We start from the raw sequence: 7,141 nt of genomic DNA on the forward strand, positions 1-7,141 counted from the left end.
CGATATTAAACAAGCATCTGTGTTGTATAAAAGACTTTTTATGCCCCCTGCACACTGTCTCTTCTCTCTCTCCCCTCCGTGCCCCTCATCCCGATCCCATGATAGAGCAGGGCAATAACTGAGGGTAATTACCTCAGCTATAGTTTTATTTAGTTTCTGAATGCCGGTGTCCACAGTGTCAAAAATACACCCCAAAAAATAACCCTGGAAAAGGTTAATAATGGCCTTTCTGGTGTCATATTCTGCACTTTGTGTGTTGTGGTAATTATTATCATTAGGGCTGTAAGAATGTCTACTTATCTTTCTTAATCACATACTATAAAGAAGCGCTTCTGAACACATATCTATTATTTAATCAAAATCTCACAGTTATTGGCACTTGTGCCCCACCAGGGGCTGTGTTTATTTTCCGTTTGCAAGGGGGAGCGCTCCCTCCTGGGGGAGAGGGGGCCCCACGTCCATACCCGCTTTCCTCGCTGTCATAGCATGTGACATTCGGTGCTATTAATATCCGGGACGCCAAACACGTGTTCCTGCTCCCCACTCCCCACTCTTGGTTGCTAGCACTCTAGGAAAAGCACTTTTATTAACAAATACAGGGCGGAAAGCATACCCCAGATGAACCGTGTGGCCCGGGGGAGGGAGGGGCTGGTGGGGCTGAGACCTTGAGGGATGTACCTGTTCCGGGGTCGGAGAGCGAATCTGGCAGTGGGACCGGTGAGCGCCCTCCCACAGCTCTGGAGGGGACTGTCCCTCAGAGGCAGGGGACTAGCCCCCAAAGAGGCATCCCTGTCCCATTTTGAAGATAAGCAAATCGAGGCTAGAGGGAGTCACTTGCTCAGGTCACCTCGGTGGTGAGTTTGGACTTGAGGCTCTTTGCGTCGTCCGCCGTGCACGCTCCCCAGCCCGCACTGACTGAAGAGGCCACCAGGGTTGTGGGGCCACTGAGCTCTTTGAACTCAGCAGTGGTGAGTCCAAGCTGAGATGTGCTGCTAAGTGGAAAATCCACAGTGGGTTTCCCAGACCCAGTACCAAAAAAAATAAAATAAAATAAAATAAAGAAAGATGTGGGAGTATCGCACCAGCAATTTTTAATAGTATTCCAGGTTGAAATGATATTTTGCATATGTTGGATTTAATCAAATATGTGATTGAAACCAATTTCACCGGTTTCTTTTCACTTTTTAAAATGTCACTACCAGAAATTTTAAAACTACGTCTATGGGTTTTGCATTTGTGGCTCACATTATATTTTGATTGGATAGTCCCAAGCTGAATTTGTATGTTCCTTCATCGACACTTTGTTTTATTGCTTTAGAGCAGTGGTTTGGGGTTAAGGGGGGGGGATTTTGTCCCCCGGGGAGACATTTGGCAACACCCGGAATGAGGTTTAGTTGTCACAGCCCGACGGGGGTGGGGAACTACGCACATCTAGTGGGTAGAGGCTGGAGATGCTGTTCAATACCTTGCAGGTGCATGGACGGCCCCCGCTGAGGGGCATTCTCTGGACCAAAATGTTTTTTTTTAATGTTTATTTATTTTTGAGACAGAGGGAGACAGAGCATGAGCGGGGGAGGGGCAGAGAGAGAGGGAGACACAAAATCCAAAACAGGCTCCAGTCGCTGAGCTGTCGGCACAGAGCCCGACGTGGGGCTCAAACCCACGAACTGTGAGATCATGACCTGAGCCGAAGTCGGACGCTCAACCGACTGAGCCACCCAGGCGCCCCTGGACCAAAACGTTAATGGCACCGAGGTACAGGATCCTGTCTAGTGTCCTAACTTGTGTATTTTGGTCCCAATTTGGGGGTCCTCAAGGATGTCACCGATGTTCTGAGAGAAAGAGGAACCATGCCATGATGGTGCTCATGCTGATAATCTCTTCTTCCATTTCTGTCCAGGACACCCTTCTTCCTGATCTTTCCCTGCACAGGATTAGAGACCCACGTCTGCCTATAATTTTCACATATTCTTGCCACATGGCCCGGTGGCCATATTTCCCCAGTGGCATTTTCAGGTAGGAAAGCCCTCCTCCCGTGAGAGGCTATACAGTCCCCTTGAGGGATGACAGACTGTTGGAATGGGGAGACCAATCCAACAGGAGAGGGACAGGAGTAAAGAGGGACACAGGCACCCCTGAGCAGACTCTGGGTAGGGGTGGGGATCCTTAGACTTGACATGGGCCCGGCTTGGAGAAAGACCAGGGAGAAAGAGCAGAGCCTGGCTCAGGCCCCAGGTATCGGCAGGTGAGAAGGGCGACTCGGCAGGTGGCAGGGCCTGGAGATGGGTTTCGCATGACCCTGCCCTTGCTTCTACCCTCACTGTCTCTGAGGGCCGGAGGGATGCAGGGCTGATGTCTGGGTGGGGTTTACCAGCTGAGGACACGGGGACAACAAGGACCCGAGACCATGAGGACACTACAGCAGGGCACGGACGGGAGGATGTGGTGGAGTGAATCTGGAGGGCTGAGCAGGGGGAGCTGGTGTGTTTTGAGTCCCTGGAAGCCGAGCCAAGAAGCATAGACTCGGGGCGCCTGGGTGGCTCAGTTAGGCGTCCGACTCCTGGTTTCGGCTCAGGTCATGATCTCATGGTTTGTGGGATCGAGCCTCCCGCCAAGCTCTGCGCGGACAACACGGAGCCCGCCTGGGATTCTCTCTCTCCCCCCTCTCTGCCTCTTCCCCCTACTCCCACTCTCTCTCTGTCTCTCTCTCAAAATAAATAAATTAACATTTAAGTAAGAAAAGAAGCATAGGCTCCTCTGCTCGTGTGGGGGGCTCCGGGGAGTGTGTGGGATGGCTGGGCTGCAAATATTCCAGGAGGTGTTCCAAAAGCACCTACTATGCAGCAGGCTGTGCGTTTGGCCCAGGGGGCCCCAGAGGTGGCTGTGACCCACGCTTGAGCCCACAGCCCGTGGGAGAAGAGACACAGAATAAAAACGATCACCCTGAGTGCACACACTCTGTGCCAGATGCGATCCCAAGTCCGTTCCTTCTTCCCACCAGTTTGCCCAGGAGGTGCTATGACCACAGGCATGTCCGTTTCATAGACCGGGTCATTTTAGATCCACAGGTCAGCAGGAGGGTCGGGAACCTGCCCGGGGTAATAGAGCTGGGACCGCAGTCGAGGCAGACTGGCTCCGGAATCCACCCTTGCCAACATGGGAGACTGCTTCTGGGTGCAGAGAATAAAAGAAAACCACTCCCCAAAAGCCTTCCCTCCCCAAAAGCCCAGACTACCCCCTGATCTCCCTTCCTGTTCTCTGGCAGAATTGACTCCACCCCCATCATGTGTAACGTAGAATTTTGTTAAGACAAAAATTACAGATGTTAATCTATGCTCACAGGTTGTGGGGGAAGGAGAGGCTGTGTTAGGTTTTGTGGCAATAACAATGTGCGGCAAAGCACCCTCCGATCTCAGTGGTTTCCTAAGTAATGATTTCCTTCCCTCCTACGGGTCTGTGGGTCAGCTGCGGCTCATCTGGGCTTGACCAGGCTTCCGTCCAGACCTGCTCCAGAGTCTTCTATCCCAGGGCCCAGGCTGAGGCCACAGTGACCGCCCGGGACATCCTTTTCCGTTGTGAAGGTCGTGGCACGCCTGGGAACTGTCACACGGTCCCTGGTGCAGTTACAGTCAGTCACATGGTTGGGTCCACACCCAGGGGTGGAATGTCGGCTCCACTCACAGGGAGCCATGACAAGGGAGGGGCGGGAAGGAAGGTCTGTGAGCAAATGACATGTCGCTTCAAGGCACCAATGGGAAGGGCTTGAATGCAGAAGACGTGGGGAGATGACGCTTTAGCAGGAGACTTCCCTGTGGGCTCCAGGAAAATAGGTAACTGCTGTTGGGGACACACCTGAGCCTGGAGGTGTGGGACTGAGTGGTAGAGGACGTCCCTCCCCAGGCCCTCTGCTTTCCATGCAGAGGACTGGGTAGGTCATCCCTCGGGCAGTGGGGGCAGATGTCTGAAGACTGTAGAGAAGGTTCTGAGTTCGACTGGCCCGGGAATACACCCGGAGCCGATCCGGGCTGTGGGAAAGGACCGGTGGATAGATCTGCAGCCTGGATGAGTCTGTGGAGGCCCTAGGCTTTCTGTCACCCGCCTCTGGGGGGGGGGGGTCACCCTCATCTCAACACCGACCTCCCTTCCATTCACTACGTCAATGTCTTGTCTGTCGGGTTTGGGATGAACACAATGGCGGACCAATTGCAAAGAAAGGTTGTAAATCTTGCCCAAAGGACAAAGAAAAGCCCTTGGGAAAATTGATGAAAACTGTCAATTAAAAAAAATGGACTTCTTTTTTATTACACTGGGAAGTCAAACTTGAAGTGAAGGGAGTTGTAACCTGCTGTCTTACAGTTTTGCTGGAAAAATCACGCTCCCTCACCAACGTACTGCTTCTTCATTCTACGAATTCATGCCTAGCTGCCCGTTAGAGCCCAGGTTTTATTAGCCATGAGGAAAGTAAACGTGATTTTGTGATTTTTACTTGCACTTTTTTGGAGTATTTATTTCTTTTGAGAGAGAGAGAGAGACCAAGCAGGGGAGGGGCGGAGAGAGAGGGAGAGAGAATCCCCTGCAGGCTCTGTGCTGTCAGCACGGAGAGCCCAATGCGGGGCTCGATCTGGCGAACCTTGAGATCATGGCCTGAGCCGAGATTAAGAGTCAGATGCTTAACCTACAGAGCCACCACCCAGGTGCTCCACACTTGCAACTTTTAAGACAAAGTTCCAATCGCATCATCTTACCAGTTACATGATGTGTTGGTTCCTGATTTCGGTGGATTGGTTCTTAATGGCCCCTCGTTCCCTCCTTGGTTGGTGAGAGCTCCCCCATCCAGCTTGCATCAGTTCATACCCACCTCCTGCTGGTCGGGGCCGCAGACAGCTGTGGCTCTTCATCCCTCTGGCTTAGCCCTCTGCCGATGACCTCATCCAGCAGAGTGAGCATTCTTCTGGGCCCAGACCATGGGAAGGGTGTGTTCCCCCTTGGTGGGAAGTGTCCTGTCCCAGGCAGGCTTCGATCCTCGGCTGTGTGACATTACGTGCCATGACATGTTCTGTGCCACACCAAAAATGACTGCCCTGGATACAGAAGCTGAAATCATGCCATGCCCATATTCTGTGGGCTCCGATTACAGTCTGGGGAAGTCAAAATACAACCCAGGATGGGGAAATTGTTAAAGTGATTGAAACATGGAAATGAATCTGAACAGAAAGGTCTAAATCTTACCTGGGTTAGCATTATTGTTATAATAAATAATCATAATAATCCCATACATTTTATAGCTAACAAAATCCTTCTTATACATGACTTCGTTCGACTGGGTTAGGGAGAATAAATCTTAAGGCTTAATTTCTCTTGGAAATATCAATCTCTAGTCTATGCTACAGCAGGCTGCCTTTTTAATGGTCCCAAAGCACAGCTTCCCCGTTCACCCCTCCAGCTCAAAAACTTTAAAAAACTTTCTGTATCTAGAGAGTAAACTCCACACTCCTTAGATGGGCATTCCAGGCCCACTGGGATCCTGACCAAAGCTCTCGTTCCATCCGTGTCTCTGGGTGCTCTCCATCAGGCGTCTTGCCTTCATACCTGACCACAGCACTTCCTGCGTCCTGTGTGCATGGCTCTGATTCCCACGCTGGAGCCTTTGCCCAGGCAGCCCCCATGGTGCAGACACCCCTCCCTCACCTCTTCACGTGCACACGGTCAAGTCCAACCCACCTTGCAAGGTGCAGCCTTCAGACGGCTCCCTGAGTCCTCCTGTAGGCAAAAGCATCTTGCTTTTGAAGTTCCTTTGCACCTTCTCTGAAACCCTCTCAAGACAGCCTTCCCCGTAGCAGAATAAGAATGCACATGGTCAGTTCCTTCCACTTGGCTGTAAGCTCCTTGGGTGAGCAGGACCTCAGCCTGTCCCTCCTACCTCAGTTATTGGGTCCTCCCCATCCCACCAGGTATCTAGTCCAAGGGCTGGGCTTTTCTGTAAAGGTTCACGTAGTCAATATTTCAGGCTTTATGATCCTTATGATCTCTGTTGCAACTATAATTTCTGCCACTGAATGGTGAAAGCAGTCGTAGCGAATACGGAAACGAATGGGGATGATTGTTTCTAATAAAGCTTTATTTATAAAAACTGGCACCGAGCTGGATTTGGTCCATGGCTATACTTGGCTGACTCCCTGGCTCAGCCAATGTCTAGCGAAGGTGTCCCATAAATGTTTGTTGACTGTTGGCTGGATGCATGGGAGAAAGAACAAGGTACTGGTATTTGGAAATTGGGTCTACTCAAGAACGCAGAGCCAGGGCCCCACAGCCACTTGCACAAGAAGAGAAAAAAAAGGGTTGCCTTGCCGGGGTGGGGGGGCATTCTCGTGCTAGGAGAGGAGTGGTCCCTGAGGGAGTTGGCAGGTCTCCTGGGCTTGGTGGCATGGGAGGAAACCAGAAAGGCAGAGCAAGGCCAACCTTGTGGGTCAGTGATGCGGGGAGTAGCCAACTTGGAGTGATGGGGGGCTTGCCCGGCCCCGTTGGCTCATTCTTCTGTCACCCCTTGGATTAAGGGGCCTGGCATCTTGGGATTGCTGCTTCCACAGAGGAGATACTGCCTTGAGCAGCATGGCTACCATAGTATCAGGCCCCTGGCTTCTCACCCGTCTTAGTCAACCAAGAGCCAAGAGAGTGGCCTCAAAAGTCCTGAGAGCCAGGCAGAAGGTGGGTCCCTATGACTCGTTTGCATGACTGACATAACCCTATGCAAGGAAGAAGCCTGGAGCCTGGAGGCAGCCTCCCACAGGAAGACGCCTAACACTCATCGAACTCTTTGCTGTCTACACAGGGGGCTTCCCTGGACCCTCGCCTTTAGAACCTCAGTGTGCCAGGTAGGCTCTCTCTCAAAGGGCTGGGACCCTATGGCCGTTGCAGGTAAAGATTCACACGGGGGCCCGCATCATAAAGAAGAATGAACTCTGGGGACCAAAACAAGGAGGAGGTACAAAATGGAACCCATGTACCAGACAGCTATTTCAGAGCTGAAGGTACAATATTTCCAGGTCTTGCCCAGACCACTAGTGACCGGGATGATCACCTGAGTTTCCCTCTCCTTCCTCCGGATGAAGACGCAGGTAAAAGAAAAACAAAATTCAACATT

The sequence above is a fragment of the Panthera leo genome, chromosome B3 (assembly GCF_018350215.1).
Source record: "Panthera leo isolate Ple1 chromosome B3, P.leo_Ple1_pat1.1, whole genome shotgun sequence".
In the NCBI taxonomy this organism is placed as follows: Eukaryota; Metazoa; Chordata; class Mammalia; order Carnivora; family Felidae; genus Panthera; species Panthera leo.